This window comes from Numida meleagris, chromosome 1, assembly GCF_002078875.1.
Source record: "Numida meleagris isolate 19003 breed g44 Domestic line chromosome 1, NumMel1.0, whole genome shotgun sequence".
Lineage (NCBI taxonomy): Eukaryota > Metazoa > Chordata > Aves > Galliformes > Numididae > Numida > Numida meleagris.
The window spans coordinates 122,268,680-122,289,775 of NC_034409.1; the positions used below are offsets into that span (position 1 = coordinate 122,268,680).

General features: G+C 39.6%; 1 protein-coding gene across 5 annotated transcripts in view; it reads left to right on the top strand.

Annotated features, from left to right (window-relative positions):
* MID1 (midline 1) overlaps nt 1-21,096 on the top strand; it is a 253,902-nt gene that overhangs the window by 106,660 nt on the left and 126,146 nt on the right. Inside the window, exon 1 of one of the 5 annotated variants that reach the window (XM_021410728.1) lies at nt 15,209-15,342. The exons of the other annotated variants lie outside the window; for them this stretch is intronic. The gene's annotated coding sequence lies outside the window, so the exon portion shown is untranslated. Of the gene's footprint in view, nt 1-15,208; nt 15,343-21,096 lie in introns of those variants that run through there. 5 annotated transcript variants of the gene reach the window in all.

The following is a 21,096-nucleotide window of genomic DNA, read 5'->3' on the forward strand; positions in this document are numbered from 1 at the left end:
TTTCCTTATTAGAAACTATTCTGAGCGTTAGCTTAGGCTGGTCCTTTCTTTTAAAGACTTCTGAGAAATCAACCTCTTCTGTCAACATGGTTCTAAGAGTATATGTATTTATTTTACAATAATTGTCCTGTATGGAAATATGAATTCTCCTCTCTTTTTTTTTTTTTTCTGTTTTACTTTGATTTTTCTTCCTGAGAGGGAAATGGAGACATCAAAACAAGAAAGTAAAGAAATACTACAAATGTATCTATCTATATATTTAGAACCGGAGCTGCCAAATCCAGCCATTTAATCATAAGAACAGACAGCATCACGGTTTCAGGGTATTCTTCATCACCACAGAAACTCTGAAAGTGTTGCAAGGGGGTCTATCACTGGAATATATGGGTTGTTTTTTTTTGTTTGTTTGTTTTTTCAGTTTGCCCTATGATTATTCCTTTACTGCAGAATCTATATATTCCACAGAAAGATTTAAGCTCCATTGACATCTTCTGCTCTGGGGACCAGCAAGGTCTGATTCCTGCCTCAGCTTCTTTCCTCACCAGCAAGCTCCAGCTCCTTGGCAAGTTGGGGCCTCAAGCATTCAGCCTTTCTTCCTCCAGAATCACCTCAGCTGTGGAGGCAGGGACACAGGCGTGTATTGCTCTCGCTTCTCCTGTTTCACTTTTTCTGGGAGTTTGTGAGGCTGTAGCTAGAAACCTACACAACTCTGTTTATAGTCTCACTGCAAAACATGTGTGCAAATCTGATGTGCAGGGGAACAGCAAGAGTATGGGAAGGGGAGGCTGCCCTGGGTGAGGAGAAGGGCTGTCCATCTGAGAGCACTGCATGTGGACCTGGGCAGGGACATTTGACAACCAAGAATGTGGGATACTCAGTCTGTATTTCAGTTCAGCCTGCTGTGCAGTGGTATCAAAATTGGTGTGCACCTTGCTAGCTAACGTACATTAGGTATGCAGACAATATGCAACTTAGGAGCTTAGATGCTGACCTGTGTGCAGAGCTCCACTATTCCACCAGCCTCGGTAGCGTCTACTGAAACAAGTGACTGTAAAAAGTTAATGACTTCATTCCTAACTGGATAACCTCAGAAGTATAGATTAGGCAGAGACTTCAAACTGGGAGCTAAGCAGTTCAAAAGTGCACTATATTGTTTTGGTCTAATTAACACAACATGGTGATAAGACATTAAAGCAGAGTGACAACACTATACATTGATAACAGGGGACATTAATGCCTGCAGACACAGTCTACATTGTAAAAATCTGAAAAAAAGCTTATTATGTTAGATAGGTCAATGTGATTTGACCTAGTTTTGCTTTGCTGCCTAGAAATTATGTCAGTATTAGTTATGTCATCTCCTTGGATGAGCAATTTAACATCCTTTTTGCATTGCAGTGTTGTCCTAATATTTTATATATATTTACCTACTCTCTAAAAGGATCCTTCAGGCTAATTCCAGAGATCTAGGAAACGATGATGCAAAACCACACCTCCTGAAATTGGATTCTCTTTTATGTATCTCCTCTGTGCAACAGAAAGGAGTGATTTTAGTTGCAGCGAAATTGTATCTACAAAATTTGAAATGAATCTTGTCCCTCTTACCTATAAAGCTCATTAAGTTTGTGAATAAAGAATGACTATCCTAACTCATGTAGCTGTGTATGCCTTTCTCATGAAGGTTCTTCATGACTAGAAAATAGAATTATTAACTTTACCTGGATGCTTATGTAAAATAGAGTGGATTAAAGGAACCACCATGCATGCTTTCCCTGTGAAACTTAAGGTCTCACGTGAAGTCATCTGTACTTCTCTTGGAAAAACTGAGTTTTTTCTTTTAGTCTTGAACAAAATCACGAGGACTTCCCTTCATATTTATGTTACAGTGTGCATTTTTTTTTCTCGCTTACCATCTGGACATGTAAAGCAAGATTTTGTATTTGCCAGGGCTCAAATTGTGCTACATTAAGGGATTAAATGCTACTGTTCTTTGTTCTAGTAGAAAAATAATCTGTTGCTGCTATAGCCAATTACAGTATATTGTTGAATGCTAGAAAGGGAGGACTCTTGTCTCATCCTCACTTCTACCTACATTCCTACAGCTACGTCCCTTACTGCCGTGTCACCCCTGCAAGGTATTGCAAGGTTGCAGCTTTTGCTTCTTGGCCTTGTTTGATCCAAAATGAGGAACTCTGATGCCTGATTTTGCTTCTGCTGAAGTTAGTGGGATTGCTGAGGTGGGATGGGTTTTTTCCCTTTAACTTTCCCTTACTATGTTATTCAAGAGGTAAACTGTCACCATTGTGACAAACTGAGTGCATCAGGTGATAGTGTGAGAGCAAACACAGGCTTTCTTTCCTGCTTTGGGGGGTTTGTTCATTTTAATTTGATGTGTCTTTTCTTGAATTATAAGAAATTTGTACTTAAATTTCAACGTGAGCTTGCTCCTTGCAGTGGTGAAATACACTAATGAAGTAAGAGCTGTACAGTTTTTTCACCATCTCTTCACAAAAGCATCAAATCTTCAAAAGGTCCCGCTTAGAGTCTTCAGCTCAAGTAATAATTAAAATTGTAATAGCTATATAAAATCTTTGAGTATGTTTCAGATGCAAATGCCCTTAACATCTCTTGTTAACCAGCTTAATTGGAACAAAAGTCCAACAAGAGTGAATGCTCAGCGGTGCCTCTTCTGTGCTATAACATTTGCTCTTGATCCCTAATTAAGCCTTGTTTCCGAAGGTTAAAAAATCCTCCCGTAATATAACTCTCCTTGAATGTCTCAACTGCAGAAGAAACTGTTAAGAGAGAAGTAAGCTATTCCCTCCCCCTTCCTTTAAAGAAAAATAAGGTGTAAACTGTTTATCAGTGATTAGCAATGAATATCTTGTGTTTGTACACTGTTCGTCCAAGGTGGTGATGCTATATAAGGAAATGAGAAAAACCTTTGAGTTTACTGTCTTAAGGAAATGAAGAATACAACAAAGCATAACCGCTTTATGTTGCAAAATAAGATTGGGAAAAGCCAGTCCCATTTCAGAAGAAAATATCTGGTGTTTTTAATATGCAAAACTGAGTGTAACAAGATATGCGTGAGAGAAATGATGATTGTGGACTGACAACACTGTTTGCATGGCTAGCAAGACTGCACAGATAGGGATTCCCGGAAGGCTGAGATTGGACTCCAGAGACCAGCTGGTCCCACCTTCTCCTCATCATGTCATTACAGCAACTTATTCAAATAGTCCTGAGTGCTTCTAGCACAGGAGATTGCAGCAGTTCTTTGGGCAGCCTCTCTCAACCTCTAACTGTAGTCATGGGGAAGAGTTTTTACTTACATCCTGAGAGAATTTCCTTTGAAACCAGCTCATGCCTGCTGCTTGTTGTCCTAACAAAAGGCACTCTTGGGAAGAGAGTAACTCCATATGCTCTGCAACAAACTTTTTAGAGATTGTAGAAGTATGATTAGATTCCTCGTGAGCCTTTTTTTCTTCATACTGAGCAAATCCAACGTTTCTTCCTATGTCAAGTTCCCCAGCCCACTAATTACACCAGTGGCCCTTCAATGAACCCTTTCAAACTTCATCAACGGAAGGAACCAAAACTGGGTTCAGTATTCCAGGTGGGTCCTAAGAAGTGCCTAGTAGGGTAAAATAGTCATATTCCTTGATTTACTGACTACTCTTGCTGACACAGCTTGAGACATCGCTGGCCTCCTTCCCTGCTGGAGAATGCTGGTAGCTTATGTTCACTTTGCTGCCTCCCACAGCCCCCCACTCCCTTTCAGCAGAGTTGCTCCTCCATCCACAGCCCGTGCTGCTGCTTGGGATTACTTTTTTCCAGGCACAGGGCATTATATTTATCTTTGTTAAAGCTCATGTTAAGGCTGTTAAGAAAGTTAGTTTACAGCCTCCAAGAGGGGCTTCCCAACTGAGGTAACAAAACCAAAACAAAACCACACTTTCCCCTTTTAGCTTGATGTCACTGCATGATTGCCCACAGAAGGCTTTAGTTATTTCTCAAGCATTATATGTCTTTCTGGACTAGAAATCCTGGGGTATTAGATCATAGATCTTGTATAATTTGTCTATTTCCATGATATTTTTCTATTGTCTGTTTCCATGAATTTATACTTGTAAATATTGTAGAGCCATTAGTTTTAGGAAGACAGATAGTGTCTCTGTGGTCTAGAAAATCTGGAAACCGTTACCATACTAAGCAAGTTTGTGGAGAAGTCCACTTTATTTCCCAGTTTGTCTTGTGCTGATGAGGTGGGTATGCCTCAAGAGAGACAACAGTGCTATTTTTTTCTCTGAAGTAAGAAGTTTTCTCTGCATTTGTTGCTCTAGTCCAGTGATTTTTTCACCTCTCTGGATTAAGTCTCACTGCCCCCTTTGCATCTCTGCTTTACTATTTCCGTGACTGCTCCCTCACTTCCTGTCATTTGTCTTTAACCTCCTGATCTTTTACTCAGTATCTGGGCAACGCTGGAGCTCACAGGAATTGTAGTGTAAACACGGAGGGAAGAGAGGTATAGTGCAGAAAGAGGCAAAATGCTATCTCCACCTTTTCAAATGTGTTTTTTAACCTCACTGAGTATGTAGCCTTTGCCAACTTGGGATTCCTGCACTGGGTGATGGGCAGCTGGCAATTTAAGCACGACAAGCAAGAAGAAAATTGGTATCTTTTTTTTTTTCCTCTCTCTTCGCTTACATAAAATCATAAAATTGTTTAGGTTGAATGGGACCTTAAAGACCATCTTGTTCCACTTCCACTACCATTGACAGGGATGCTGTCCACTAGATCAGGCTGCCCAAAGCCCCATCTAGCCTGGCCTTGAACACCTCCAGGGATGAGATATCCACAGTTTCTCTGAGCAGCCTGTTCCAGTGCCTCACCACCATCATAGTAAAGAATTTCTTCATTGTTTCTAGTATAAGTCTACCTTCTGTTAGTTTAAAACCATTACCCCTTCTCTTTTCACTACGGACCCTGGTAAAAGTCACTCTTATAAGACTCCTTCAAGGAGATGCTGCAGTAAGGGCTCCCTGGAGATTTCTCCAGGCTAAATAACAAGGACTTTCTCAGCCTGTTTTACAGGTGAGGTTCTCCAGCCCCTCTGATTGTCTTCATGGTCTTCCTCTGGACTTGCTCCAACAAGTCCATGTCTTTCTTGTGCTCAGGACCCTAGAGCTGGGAGCAGTACTCCAAGTGGGATCTCATAAAAGCAGAGTAAAGTGAGAGAATCACCTCCTTCAACTTGTTGGCTGTGCTTTGTTCCATCATTAGTCTGGAACTGGAAATTTTCCTTGAAAATCTTAAGTTTGAAAATATTTTTGAGTCTTTCTGAACACGTTTTGGGGTTGATGTTTTTGTCATTAGGTGATGCCATGCTAGGGTATGACTAAAATGTGTTTGCCTTTTTGAAGTACGTGAGAGGAAAGAAAGGAAGAGAAAGACATGGACAGCTCTGGCTGTTTGTGCTATGCCTATTTAAAAGGAAAAGCAGCTTTCTGTTTTTCTTGACAGAAGTACATTTTAAAATACCTGGGTGCATTCCTGAGGTGAGAATAGTTACTTAGAAAATAAAGTGCAGAAGTAAAGGACAGAAAGAGGCCCAGAAGGAAAATGACTGTGTGAGAAAGGAGAGCAAGAGAAACCTGGAGAAAGAGGAAAGGTACCAGGAAAAATTTCAGGAGCTTGGAGGCAAAGAGGAGCAAGGCAGTGGCCAGAAAGTTAAGGAAGATAAAGAGATAAAGACCTCTGAATGCATACAAAGGGAGACACCAGTTAGAAGATTATATGTTACGGACAGATTCTATACAATGCTGTACTTCAAGCCAGATTCAAATCCAGCTTTTAGAGGTAAAAGATGACAGTTAATTCATGTTCTCAACTTTGGACTGTTTCAGCTGCAAGTACTTAGAATTATCCATCAGAGATTTAAAGAATACATAGGAATGTGTTCTGATATGCAGATACATGCCAAGCACAGTTTCCATGGCATACACTGTAGCAAATCAAGCAAGTTAGCAGAGCCTGGAGATTTAGTTATATTTACAATAGAAATTTGTTTACTTATTCTGTTTCTTCTGTAGAGTGAAAAGGTTAGGCATGTCTTCAGGTGATAATGGACAAATTATGTAATTAATAGGGGTGTTTGTTGTCCAAATCCAAAGATGAAGAATATTTACGTAGTGTGTGGGAAAGAACGATACTCAGAACAATTAACACCCAGAGGAAATTTCTTGGAATTTTTTTTTTTTGCTGGCCTATGATTGATAATTCCCTTGGTTAATGGGATGCCCAGCTCCATGTCAATCACCATTTGCAGAGCTTAACTCTGAATAGCAGTTATCGGTTGCATATGTTGGCCTGTCAGCTCTTGTTTCAGAAACAGGATGCAAAATGGCACATAGATAAACTGTAGTGATTTGTTTTTTGTTTCTGTTTTGATGTTGTTGTTGAAAGACTCATATTTAAAACAAACAAACAAAAAAGAAATCTTAGGAAGGCTCCTAGTGCAAGTCTGCTTATATAAAGTAGGAAAATCTCCATGCCATGCTACTTGTTTTGCAGGCAAAATTTGAGAGAGAAGTTAGGAGAACAGGAATAACAACCAATTTCCATGGTTGTTGCCACTTATGACCTAGGGTGATAGGCAGAACGTGTATTAGAAGTCTTGTATGATATTAAAAATTGTATATGGTAAAAATGATGACTCAGTATTAGCCCTTTGGTTATTGTTGGTGATATGTTCTGTTAGACTTCTTTCTGAAAGTAGTTGTAAGAGAAGATGCTTTTTGTGTCAATTGTGTTAGTACACTGTTAGTCATGGTATGGTCTGGGGCAGCTATGACTTTCTGGTGTACTTCTGCTACAAGTACAGCAAATCCTTTTTTAGCCACTCCACACTATCTAGCTGAAATGAGCTATTAACCAGAAAAAAAGGCTTGAACAATGACATACTGGAGAGCCTTTGGAAAAAATTGTACCTTGGTTTTGTCTGGAAAATGGAGATTGTAATATTGACTTCAAAAGATGTCAATATTTGATATTTAATATTTGAAGCTTACTTTTACGAAGACCGATAAGAATTGATTATATTGATTACTTAAGGAGGTGTAGCAGTTAGGTCATGACTGCAAGGTTGAACTGTGCACTGTCTTTGTGGAATATGCTTCTCCTACAATGGTACCCTCTTTCCCAACAAGAACAAATCACTCGTCTCCCCAGCTCTTTCTCAAACAAACAACCCTCTGAAAACTGTTTTATCTTCAGATGACAGAACCCCAAAGTAAGGCAAGGTACTTCTGTTCTGGGATGTATTTGCACTAAACAATAATTCTGACTGTATTAAAGCACTAAATTTGCTGTTCTACGTACTACAGACAAAAATATTTGTGTTTAATAAATGAGAAAATTAATTGAAATCATTTCTTTGACACATATCTTAGAACATTTCACTCAAGAAGACATTGTCCTATAAAATGTGTCTATTATGATTAAATTGAACTTTTCAATAGGGAACTCTTCTATCAGAAACCTTGTGATCTGTGAATGAGAGAGAAATGCTTGTTGGCGTTGAAGTATCTGGTGAAACAGGAGGTGAAGAGTTCGTGTGAATTTTTAAACCTGTTAATTTCATTGTGAAATTGTGTCCAACCAGACGATATAAAAGCAAATTTATGAAATTCAAAATATTTCAATTTTATTGAAGATAAGCACGTATAATTTTGAAGTCTGCAATAGTCAGAAGTGCTTATTCTGATTATGCATTCTGATTCTATTAATGATAATAATTTTTCAAAGTGCTCTTTTTTTATATTCATAGGATAACTCTTTTACAGAATAGAGAAATATAATAAAAATTCATAATATGGTGGATGAATGTTCTTAGCCTAGGCTATATTATAATCTTGCTAAGCTACCCTACAATAAGCATTTTAGGTACCATGTTTCTTCTTAAGCTTTTACAGTAAGAAATGAACAAGTTTATTTTTCAAATTCTTACCACACCTCTTTGCAGACACACATGCATGTACCTTCCTAAGGAATGAAGTAAAAAAGGACATTAAAGGTTGCACAGGGCATCAGCAGTGGGCTATGTTCAGCTATCACTTGTGATTGCCTTGAAGCAAAAGCTGATGCAAAATTTAGTAGTAGTATGTAGATAAGAGCTGATTGCAATCTCCAGTATCGTTGCTTAATGCCAGCAGTGGTGTTCCAGTAGTTCAGAAGGATATAAAGAACATCCATTCTTCAAACTGTGATTACACGAGTAATGAAATGAGTCATAGTATCATCTCATAAATATTTAAGTGAGATTGTGTAAAAGAGCTAAAGCCATACATGCCTCTAGAATGGCTTGGAGTGAAGGACATAAACTGCTGGAGTCTTGCATTAGTAAGAAATTCTTTGGGAAAAAATTGCAGATGGCAATAGGAAGTGGACTGTATCCATAGAGAAGAGAAGACTGCTCCACAAAATATACTCTAAATGTCCAAATCTGACCTGCGAAGTTTCCAGACTCTCTGTGTAATATCAGCGTAACTTTGAGCATGTAAGGGAGATGTGTTGATCATATATTCCAAATATTCAGAGCATTTCATTTCAATGGATGAAATAATGCACATATGTTTTAATATGATAAAATGTGCTCATGTTTTAAAGCATTGTGTCACAGGTTTTGTACTTGGTTGGTATTCTTAATATTTTGCAGGTTTATCTTTCTGTTTTACTTGCAAATACACTAAGACAGGAAGCCTGGACTGGGACAGTTCGTGGCTCTATTACAGTTTCATACCTCCATGTTTCCGTACTGTAACTGAAGACTTACACTTCTTGTTTGTGTGGTACTTCCTAACTCTTCTGAGCTAAATGACATTAGAATCATAGAATGGCCTGGGTTGAAAGGGACCTCAAAGATCATCTAGTTTCAACCCCCCTGCCGTGGATAGGGTCACCATCCACTAGACCAGGCTGCCCAGAGCCACATCCAGCCTAGCCTTGAACACCTCCAAGGAAGGGGCATTCACAACCTCTCTGGACAACCTGTTCCAGTGTGTCACCACCCTCTGTGTGAAAAACTTCCTCCTAATATGTAACCTAAATCTCCCCTGTCTTTGTTTTAAACTATTCCCCCTTGTCCTATCATTATCCACCCATGTAAACAATCATTTCCGCTCCTGTTTATACGCTCCCTTCAAGTACTGGAAGGCCACAATGAGGTCTCCCCGGAGCCTTCTCTTCTCCAAGTTCAACAAGCCCAGTTCCCTCAACCTTTCTTCATAGGAGAGGTGCTCCAGCCCTCTGATCATCTTGGTGACCCTCCTCTGGACCTGTTCCAAGAGCTCTGCATCTTTCTTGTGCTGGATGCCCCAGGCCTGGACGCAGTACTCCAGATGGGGCCTCACAAGAGCAGAGTAGAGGGCAACAATCACCTTCCTCTCCCTGCTGGCCACTTCTCTTTTAATGCAGCCCAGAACGTGGTTGGCCTTCTGTCCTGCCAGCGCACACTGCTGGCTCATGTCCAGCTTCTTGTCCACCAGGACCCGCAAGTCCTTCTCCGCAGGGCTGCTTTCAAGTACTTCTTCCTCCTGTCTGTATAAATACCAGCCCAAGTGCAGCACCTTGCATTTGGCCTTGTTGAACCTCATTAGGTTCACATGGGCCCACTTCTCTAGCCTGTCCAGGTCCCTCTGGATGGCTTCCCTTCCCTCCAGTGTATCGACTGCACCACTCAGCTTGGTGTCATCTGCAAACTTGCTGAGGGTGCACTCGATTCCATCGTCTGTGTCATTGATAAAGATGTTGGAGAGCACCAGTCCCAAGATTGAGCCTTTGGGGACACCACTTGTGACCGACCTCCACCCTGGCATAGAACTGTTAATCACAACCCTTTGGCTGTGACCAGCCAACCAGTTCTTAATCCACCAAGCAGTCCATCCTTCAAATCCGTACCTCTCCAATTTAGGGAGAAGGATGTGGTGAAGGACCATGTCAAAGGCTTTGCAGAAGTCCAGGTAGATGACATCTGTCGCCCTTCCCCTGCCCACCGATGCTGTCACTCCATCATAGAAGTCCACCAGATTGGTCAGGCAAGATCTGCCCTTGGTGAAGCCATGCTGACTGTCTCGGATCACCTCTTTGTTTTGTACGTGCTTTAACGTGGTAACTAGGAGGATCTGCTCTAGATAGATACCGCATAGGTATGAAGCGGTTGCCTAGTTATACTTTTATGTCAGCTGCTATATCTCTCCCATTCACCTTGGGATGAGGATGCAGATGAAATCATTTTATGTTGACAGTCCACTAGTACCTGTCTATACTTAACTTCAAGTGCCCAGAAGGTCAGGGAAACCTACCTGCAATTGAATAGAAAGCATTGCAGAACAGTTTGGCTTCAGCTGCAGCAAGAATTGCCCTAAGAAATCATAGCAACAGAGGCAGGAACTTTGTATCTGAGTAACAAGTTTACTTATCTTATTAATTGGATTTTAGACCTTTGAGTCAAAATCCATGGATTATTATTTATATCAAACAAAAGAGGAGATAAATAAAAGTGGACCTGCAGAATCATGCCTTTCCCAACAAAGTCTTGTATAACTAATCTTTATCTGTAAAACTTATGGATTGACATATGAAAGTATAACCTCATGGTGTTATATGGGACACTCAACTTAGAGAAGGAAAGCGTTAATACGGCTTTAAATAGATTATAATGAAGGATAAATATTTATATACATTTAATATAGGCTATACCTAAGCAGAACAATATGGAATAAAGGAAATAATATTGAGCTTTTCTGCTGTCTGAAAAGTCATGTTTAATGTAAGAGTACAATGTTAGTGTTTCAGCTAGGCCAGCAACAGAATGAGGGAATATTATGGGGGAAAGGCATCTCCAATAGGCTGGAGATTTTTAAGAAAATTGTAAGAATTTTATGCTACCTTTAAATCCTACAGTACTCTTCCCTCAGTCTTATTTAAAAAAAAATAAAATGAAGCATTTCTTTCTAAGGCAGAAATATTGCTTACGGGAAACAGCAAAAGTCCATGTTACCTTTTAAAACTGATTTCATCAAGAAATCTAAATGTAGATCTGTAGGTTTAAAAGAAGACAGTTTATAAACACTTGCATACATCTATCACATGAAGGAAATTTAGTGACTCATCTTTTCTTTTTATTAGTTGAAGGCTTTTTATAGAAGATATTATGAGATGTCCTTCCTTTAATGAGCTATTCTAATCTCAATTTAAGTATGCATGTTTTCATTCCAGGCAGTGTGAAAATCTAACTGAAAATACTCTGGATATGCTGTCTTCTTCTAGTGGGAGTCATCTGACAATAGACACAGTGTGGACAGCTGCATCTTAGCCTATTTGCTCCAGGCTCCTTTTATAGTCCATGGTTCTTCGAGAACGATTCTTTTTGCCCTAAAGCCGTTCCGGTAAATTGGTTCCTTGAAATGTGTACTGAGTATAAAAAGGTCTCAAGGATGAGTAGGATCTGGTCATCTGTAGGCTTTTATTGTGGACACCTCTACTTGTTCAGTTTTCTTTTCCCAACATCAATTATCATGGAATCATATAATCACAGAATGGCTTGGGTTGGAAGGGACCTCAAAGCCCACCCAGCCCCAACCCCTGCTGTGGGCAGGGCTGTCCCCCACCAGCTCAGGCTGCCCAGGGCCCCATCCAACCTGGCCTTGAGCTCCTCCAGGGATGGGGCACCACAGCTTCTCTGGGCAGCTGTGCCAGGGCCTCACCACCCTCTGAGAAAAGAAGTTCTGTGTAACATCTAACCTAAATCTCCCCTCTTTTTGTTTAAAGCCATTCCCCCTTGTCCTACCACTGTCGTACTGTGTAAAAAGTCAGTCCACCTCCTGTCTGTAAGCTTCCCTCCAGTACAGGAAAGCCACAGTGAGGTCCCTCTGGAGCCTTCTCCAGGCTGAACCAGCTTCTTTCCCTCAGCCTTTCTTCATAGGTACTCCAGTCCTCTGATAATCTTCATGGCTCTCCTCTGGACCCACTCTAACAGCTCTGTGTCTTTCTTGTGTTGGGGGCCCCAGGCCTGGATGCAGTGCTGTAGGCCAGTGGGGTAGAGAGCCTTCCAAACCAGGCTCCTTCAGAGTGATGATGTTAGCAATGCAGATTAATGAGCCAACTACACTCAAACCTCTTATAAGGCACAGTGGTTTGACTGTCCCTCAGTGTGGAGTTTTAGTTAGTACGTGCATGTATTTAGGTATTTTCAGCACAATAAAAATGACACTGGGCAGGTTAGTAGGAGAGATACATTTGCACCAGGGTAAGAGGGAGGTGTACTAATGCTGGAAAGTGTTATACTGCTAATCCTTTTAACTTCCTCTGTGGGCTTTGTTGGCAGCCCCCTGCTGGGGCTGATTATTCAGGTTTCGCTCTGTCTTCCCAGGCATCTATTTCAAGCAGAGTTGCCTCTTTCCTTAGTTTACAGGGATCTGAGCTGCAAAAGACAGCTACTGTTTCTTCAAGGTAGTAAGCAGTGTTTTACTGTTAAAATGTTATAATTCAACCAGAGGTATGGAATATGTTATAACTAAGCATATGAATGTGCTTAGGAGGATGTATAATACTCCCAGTTTGGGAGTATTGTATCTGCGACATATTATTTCTTATCTCTGCGAACAGTGGAAGGATCCCTGCTATAGAAAAGCTCAGGAGTACATAAAGGCACCCTTGTTTCTTGGAGGTAGTGAAGCTATGAAACGCATGAACTTTACCCCTTGCCTCTACAAAAGGTCTGCCAATTCTGTGAATTTAAAATCCATGGGAAATTTTTGTTGCCCGCGGCTGTTGAGTTTCAATGGCTAAAACTCTTTCTGAAGTTATGCTTGAATGATATATTCTTTTTAGCCCCCAAATGACACCTTATGCTTTTCCTGCATTCATAAAGCTGAAAAAAAGGCGAACAAGTGTTCTCTGTTCAGACAACTGTCATATATAATCTGCTCTGTTTGACTGTTTGAATGTAGTGATTTAATGCCAATAATTAAAAAAAAAAAAAAAAAAAAAAAAAAAGCTAAAATGTGTTTAGCAGTTTGGTATTTTAAAATATGGGAATATTTTAAAAATATGTTATGATCCATGAAGGAGCAGCACATACTAATGAAATGGGGCTAAGGCACAAGAAAACTGGAAATGTTTCCTGTGTAATGAGCCATGCATGGTAAAGATTGCATGGAATGGCTGGCAGCAAAGAGCTATCTACAGTGATATAGTCATTTTATGTTCCATTAAGGTCTTGTTATTTTACTATTTAAACAGAATTATGTTGCAGGAAAATAAGGAGCCTGTTGTGTAACATTGGCAAGGAAGAAAATCAAACTTCAAAGTGTTGGGCTATCATTCAGAAGAACTATATCCATCAAATTCTGACTTTATAGCTGAGTATTTGGAGATGAAAGGAGGGGAAACTGATTCAGGAAGGAAATTGTGGCATACTGAGTGCTGCATATGTTGAGACACTCTGGGGACAGATGCAAACAGAACTTTTCTGGCTCTGTGACCAACTTAATATTTTGCTTATGCAAGATAATGGGCAGAGAGAACAGTCTGTATTTCCAAGAGCCACTAGTAGTGTAGTAAATGGATTATTTTTTTTTTTAAAGAGTGTCGGGCACTTTTCTGAATAACTGAACATACAAGAAATGTATATTTTTATATGTGCTTCTGAAAACGTGAGATGTTGTATGCCCTCACAGCCGTGAAAATGGAGAAAGATGAAATCTGCCCTGAGTTTTCTCAGCTGTGTTATATACCAGTATCACTAGCAAACTAATTCCAAGATCTGTTCAAGCTACTGCATCAGAATATTTGTCAGACAGGTCTCTGAATCCATATTTTCTTCAACAAGGAAGACAGTGACTTGTGTCAGACAATTCACCCACCACTTCAGCATGGGGAGTCCAACCTTACTGCCAAGATTAACTGTCACACACGTTGCAAATTTTGTATACATCTGGCAAAACCCACCTTAGGTCTTATGTCCAGATTTCAGTCTGTAGTGGTATGCCCAGCCTGACAAACACAGAAGTACTTTGAAAGAGGTTGGTGAAAGAGCAGTGTTGTTAAACACTGAAATGGCAAAATATGCAGGGATTCTCCTCTTCGTCTCCTTGCAGGTTTCTTTCACTGATGCGATGAAGTCCGTCCTTAGCCAGGGACAACAGCTCAGATGACATTGTGGTCATTGGCAGTGCAGATGCCCCATTAGCCTTCTCTATCTCACAAGGAAGTTTAGTTTTTAACCTGCTGCAGGTGTAGATGTGATAACTCCCACCCTCAGTGAGGTGGCGGTTTTCCTCGCTCATGACATTGGTTTGCTTTTGCAGGCATGACTTTTGCACAGAAAGATTTAAGCTCCTGTGGCGGTGCAGAAACTGGAATGACTCACAGTCTAGGAAGCACTTTGAAACATCTATTTTATGCTAAATGTAACACGATAGTAACTTTTAAATCATTCTTGTATGGCCTGTTTCTGACTTGCATGCATCTGAGGGTGATGAGAATGAGCCTTCTGGTAGTTTATGGCATTGTTACAGATAGGATGGGGAGAGGTAAATATTAACTTGAACTATTCATTCTGAGCACTCTGCCAATCAGTTTGCAAACCAATTATCCTGGAAGAGTCAGTCTGTTCCAGATGCTGTGTGCCATCGCACAATTCTTTTCTGCTCCCTGAGAACCTGAAAAGGACAGACGGGCAGTTAAAGGGAGGTATGACCAAAAAAAAAGAAAAAATCCCCCTGTATCTAAACTGTATCTTTTAGTTTAGAAATAAACTATATAAGTTTTAATATTTCCTTTTCTCAAATGAACCAGTGTCTCCTGAAATATATAGGTCAAAAGCAAGACTCATTGCCCTTTGGCCCTGATTCTGTCAGGCATGCAATAATAGGATAAACACATATATGGGAGACTGCTTTAAAAGAGTGAACATTTTAAAAAATGTTTAGTCCTAGGAACAAGCATTACTCAATGTACTTGAGATCTTTTCCAAACAAGCAATCCATCGCCAAAACTCTGGGAACTGGTGTACTTCATCTGGTGCAATAGGGTGATATTTATCTTCAGCCTAGACAGAACAAATCTTCTTTTTAAGCCCCTGTGGCCCTTTAAGTACTGGTATGACTCAAAGTAAAGAAAGATATTTATCAGAGAATTTCAAGTGGATGTTGAAGTATTATGCTTTGAGTGCTTTATATTCTCCTATCTCTGCTATATATTATTTTGAGCACTGTCTTTGCATCTGAAATGCAATGGATATGTGTAGGATATCCATGTTCCCAATGCAAGATGAAGGTATGTGGAACAGGTTTTTTGTACAGCTGTTTTGGGGGAGGAATGTCACACAAATGCTGCTGAAAAATTAACACCACTCACTGACTGACTCAAATGTCTTATGTTTAATTTTCACTGCTCAGGGCATGAGTGGTTGAATTCCACTGACATATGCATGATTAATTCTGTTCTTATTGTCAGATGCTTTTCTCTGTTACTTGGGTGTAAAAACTGCATAACATAACATAATTTACTTTGTAATCTAGAAGTGAACATTATGCTCAGGTCAGTCACCTGAATTTGCAGTTTTTCATGCCATAGTTGAGTAATTTCAAGCATCTTCCATGCGCCATTTTTTGTTTGTTGTTTTGTTGTTGTACTTGCTTTTTCCTTGTGTGCATATGTCTTACTGATATTTCCCTAAAAGTAGAAGTGGTAGTATCTAAAGGCAGGCTGACAGTGCCTTGTAGTCGTTATATTGGTTTATAATTATAAATCATTTTGAGCATATCTTGATTGCATACAAAGGGCCCACCTAAAGACAATTACAGTGCTGAGTTGATGGGATGATAATAAAGCACTCAGACGAGATCAGTGTGTCACAGAACCACATTTTAGTTTGGTTTTCAGGAAGCACTAATTCTTGTGATTTCATAATCCCAAGCACAAATACAATGTAAAACTATAGGTCTTGGTCATAAATATTTTCCATTTGAACAGTAGCAGTTCAGCACTTCAAAGTAATATATGATAAAATATGGTAAACAGAGCAGCATTTCTCTGCTATGTTAAAAGTACCCTATGCTGTCTCTGTGTGTATGATAAAATCCTGGTGTGAAAGCATAGGAAAATGAAGTATTCATTTTTTCTTCCTAAGAGTTCAAAACCTTTTGCTCCTAGGGAATTAAAGTGATGCTGGACATTTAGTCTACAGTCTTCCTTTCACCTTTGAAAAGCGTAGGTTATAATCTGATTTAAGTGACAATTGGAAGAGCTCAGTAATCTCAGTTTAGTTCCTTGTTTATGAAACCACCATGACACACTTAATGCAGTGCTGAGCATGGCGACAACAGACACATTTTGAGGGACTGTGGCACAACTGTAGTAGAAGAGGCATGGAGTATAAACCTTGCTCATAAATAAAGGAACTAACTGAGTTTATTTCTTTTAAACTTCATTCTGACAGATTATGGACTATTCTGCATTACAAATGGCAAAGCTTTTGGTTCTGCTGGAAAAGAAATGTTCAGTAGGAGGATTGGCATTAAGGCTTAAGTGATTTGTGCTGGTTTGTTAAAGGTGTGAATATAGCAAAATGTGGCAAGATGGTCAGGTGACCGCCTGGATACTGTGCTTAGTTGGGAAGGTGCCGACTCTGGTTAACGTTTTCAGTCATCTCTTTACTTCTGACCCATCCTTAAGTTGTAGTAGGGCAGATAGGTTGGTTTAAAACCCTGTAAGTTAATTGATTAAAACAAGTTGACAAATTAAACTACGGCCTTAAGTCATAAAGGTAACAACAAAAAAAAAGAAATTATTTATAAAATGAGTATTTCCAGTCCTGCATTATTTAGTCAGAAAAGAAAGCTCTGTTGTGGGTTTTGTTAAACGCCATGGCAGTTAATTCCATTTCTGTGATCAAGTATAGATTAAAAGCTGTGTATTGCAATTGTCAGTAATGGTTTTTGCAAGGTACAGGGTAGACATAGCAGAGGACAAAGGTTTAGAGTTTAGCACTTCAGGGGGCTAATGTGTATTAAAGCTACTTCTTCAGTGGATCATAGCTTAATCCTTTCGCTGCCTGTCAAGATAATGATTAAAAATCACCCATCCAGGTAACTGCTTTGGGATGTTGATGGGCCAGGTTCTGGGGATGGAGTTAAGGTGACAGAAAATAGGGGGGTTTATGTAGTATAGCTGATGTCTGAGCAGTTGCGTTTCAAAAAAGAGGGATGGGAAGAGAAAGGAAAAAATTGGCTGGCCCCAATGGGAAAAAAGAGAGAGAACAAAGCTCCCTCCACTAATCTCAACTAGTCATGTAATTATAACTTCGGAGTTATCAGAAGAGAGCTACCCTACTATCACAACCATAAGAAGTAAGCAAGATTTTGAAGCAAGAAGTCAACTCTGGAAAAAAGTTATATATTTGTAGCTTTTAAACGAAGAAGGATTTATACTGAAATAATAAGCTAAGCGGTGATAGCAAGGTTCTAGGTGAAATTTGGTGGATATTTTAATCTCTGTCTACCTGGATACAGAGTGTCTGCAGATTTTTTTAAGTACATTATTTCTGTCAAAGGAGCTTAGCAATGGTGACAAAATAACAAACTCATTAACATGGATGTGAAAGTGGAAAATACCTTCTCCCTTGCCCCTGCTGGTAGTTCTGATATGTTGATAATATATATTTCTTGTGTATTTATATGTGTTCAAGAAATGTTTAGATAGAGCGTTGAGAGACATGGTTTAGTGGGGTTATTGGTGGTAGGTGGATGGTTGGACTAGGTGATCTTGTAGGTCTTTTCCAACCTAGCTAATTCTATGATTCTGTGATTCTATATGGAACTTTTTTTTGTATCCATTTACTGCTAAATTACTTAATAACATTTGTGGATAAAACGTGTTTGTTTTCTAATTAACTAAAACAAATGAAGATATACAGAGGACAACACTAAATCTTTTTTCAGCTTTAAATGTTTAAGTAAGTGATAGCTGTGCTGCTGCATTTTGAATTCACATATGCCTGCCAAAATATTTCATTTCTCAGGCTTTCCTGCACATCTCATCCATGCTAATGGGAGGAAAATGTGTTGGTTTCTGATCTATTCCAGAAAATTGCCACCTTGTTGAGTGGCTTAGACACTCAGGTCCTTGAACAGAGATGGTAATTTATTGCTGATGGTTTTAGTCCAACAGATTTACTTCAGATTAGCTGAAACACATGGAGTCCTTAAGGAGCATACATTTTTAATAGAAGAAAGCAGCATGCTGTAAATTACTCTGTCCCTTAGATGCATTTCCTTTGAAAGAAGGGAAAAGAATTAGTATCTCGTCAAATGTAAAAACTACTGAGACGTCAACAAAGAATACCATTCAGAATATGGTATGGAGTTAAATTTCGAAGTACAGGCGACAAAAACAAGTGCTATGAACTCTGTTTCTCACTGATTCTTTTTTTTTTTTTTTTTTTTTGTATTTTATTTGGTTTTACTGCCTGAACAATGGGCTGTAGAAGAGCTCCAGAGTATTCTGCACATTTAAGACTACAAAAACATACTGTTTTACAGAGGATCTTTCTTAGAATAACACTTCAGAACCTGGTCTTCTTCCTTCTTTAGGAGCCCTCTGTCTTATTGCTAAGTTGTAGGCAGCCCAAGGTGAGCTGGAAGCTCTCCCACCCTCCACTGCTACCACCCTGTCTTTCGGACGGGAGAGCTGCCTCTGGAGATTTAAATTAGTCCTTATTTTCTAGAGGTGTCTGTAGTTTAGGGAAGTAACACACTCCAGAAAATACTATAGAAGTACTTTTAAAGTAAGATCTCTATATGTAGCCTTTGCTTATGCAAGAGTTGCTGATTGAGTTGAAAGTCCAGCAAACAAGTAGCAGCAACTTCCATGAAGAGTTTTTTAGGGACTGGTTATTATGAGCTGGAGTTGAGAGGTGCCATTGACTTTATTCAAAACTGAGCTACAGAAAGCTGTTACAAGACTTATTTTTTGGCCCCAGTTTGTGCGTGCAGTTTCATGTCATTTAAATGGAATGCATGGTCAGTAGAAAGTGGAAATGTCTGCCCATTTCTGTTGGCTTAACTAGGTCTGTCCTTTGTGAAAGCCTTGAAGAAACACTGTTTCATTCATTTCTGATGACAGTCCAAAGATCTTTGAAGGAAGTGACCATAAGTTCAGTATCAACTGACTTGTTCACTGTAATTGTGCCCCTCACCTCTTCTAGAGAGGATTATTTGTCCAAAGGTCAAGAACCTAGAACACTCTGGTTGTAACTTACTTTCTCTAAGTTAACCGTGGGAAATGGCTCCCTACAAAGGGATGTTCATACTATATGTTATGCGTATCTATCTATGGAGGAAAACAAATCCCATCCTGTGGTGTCTGTTTCATTCATTTTTTCTAGACAAAACCTAAGAAGATGGCTAAAATTTGATGTCTAGCCTTTTGTTGTCTGAAATTGAGGTGTCATTCTCCTTCATATCTGAAGGAATTTACCTATCAGTTCATTATTAATAAAGAAAGCCTAACTGAAGCAATGTAACTCTTCCCCTGTCCCTTTTTGCACATTCTCGGGACTGTTTTTTAACAATTACATATCCGTGACTCTACCGACAACCAAAGTTGTCTTTTCCTAGCTGAAGATGGGAGTACAAGCTGCAAGAAGTCATTAGATGGAGTGAACAGATCGTAGCGTGGATTTGTGTTCCAGATGTGACTCCATGGGCTGATGATCGTTGCGCCCTATTGTGGGTATGCATGTTTATACTGATGAGGTAATTGGAAGAGGTAGGAAGTACTGCAAAAGGGAGTGCAGGAGCAAAGCTCTTAACACATCGGTCTCCCAGGATAAAACAACTTTATTTTTTCCAGCACACTGCAGCTACTTCTTTTCTCACCCTCTTTGGGTAATGTAGAATCATAGAATATCCCGAGCTGGAAGGAACCCACGAGGATCACTGAGTCCAGCTACATGTAATACATGTTCACCATGTCTTGTGGCTGAAATGGAGAGTGATCATGTTCTGGTAGGGGATGTTTTCAGCTAGGACAAATGCAAGTAGAGGACAATATTAGGTTGATCCAGCAAAAAACAAAGGTAGTGAGAAGATGTGATGTTATTTTATCCACCTGCAAGAATGCATGGTTTCAAAGATGAACAGAGCATGCTTGTCTGTGGGGGGGCACCAGCTGCCAGCCAGGTTGGTTGCCTGGAGAAGATGTTCCTGTTGGCTAGCTGCTCTTTAATAAGTGTTCTCTGAATAGCATTCAAGCTATTGAGCAAATAAGCTTTGTCTGTTGTGGAAAAAATGAAATTCCTTATTTTTTGTTAAAGAAAAATCATAATGACCTTAAATTTAACACAGACTCATTGAAGTTAGTGCAGAATAATCCAAAAGTGGGTTGTCAGATGGTCTTGTCTGTCTTTCTTTCTGGTTTGTTTGTTTGTTTGTTTCATGCTGCTGAACCACTTTGATTGCTTTGCAGAATGTACAAACTACCACCTGCAGCACTACTTGGCTCAGCCACTGCTGTGTCTGAGTGATTCACAAAGACATATTTATTCCGCTTGGCATTAATTAGATGGAGATGGTGGGAGAGAACAAAAGAAGAAAAGAGAATTTATTGCATTCCTGAGCTGATAACACGTACAAGACTGACAAGCAGAGAGGAAGCTTACAGAGCATAGGGCCTCTCAGTACTGGAAGCTGAAAAATGATCTACAACAACAAACATTGCTAGGGAATAACCCAATCTAGTGCTTTCTTTGCAGTCCAGTAACTTTTATTTTTTCAAGGGAGCTCTGCTCTGTCTATTTGACCTAAAGAAAGTTAGGTAGAATAACTTAATAATAGGCATCACAAATAAAAGTCAACTGGAATTGAAAACCGACTTTGCAATTAATATTGAAGTGCTGTGCATATTCACAGTGCTGGGCACTATTAGACATCGCATCCACTTATTTGTGAAATTATTGCACAGCAGATCCAAAGCTTAAAATTGCCAGTGGACCTCAGTGCCATGGAATGTTATGAAGGCCCAATGCAC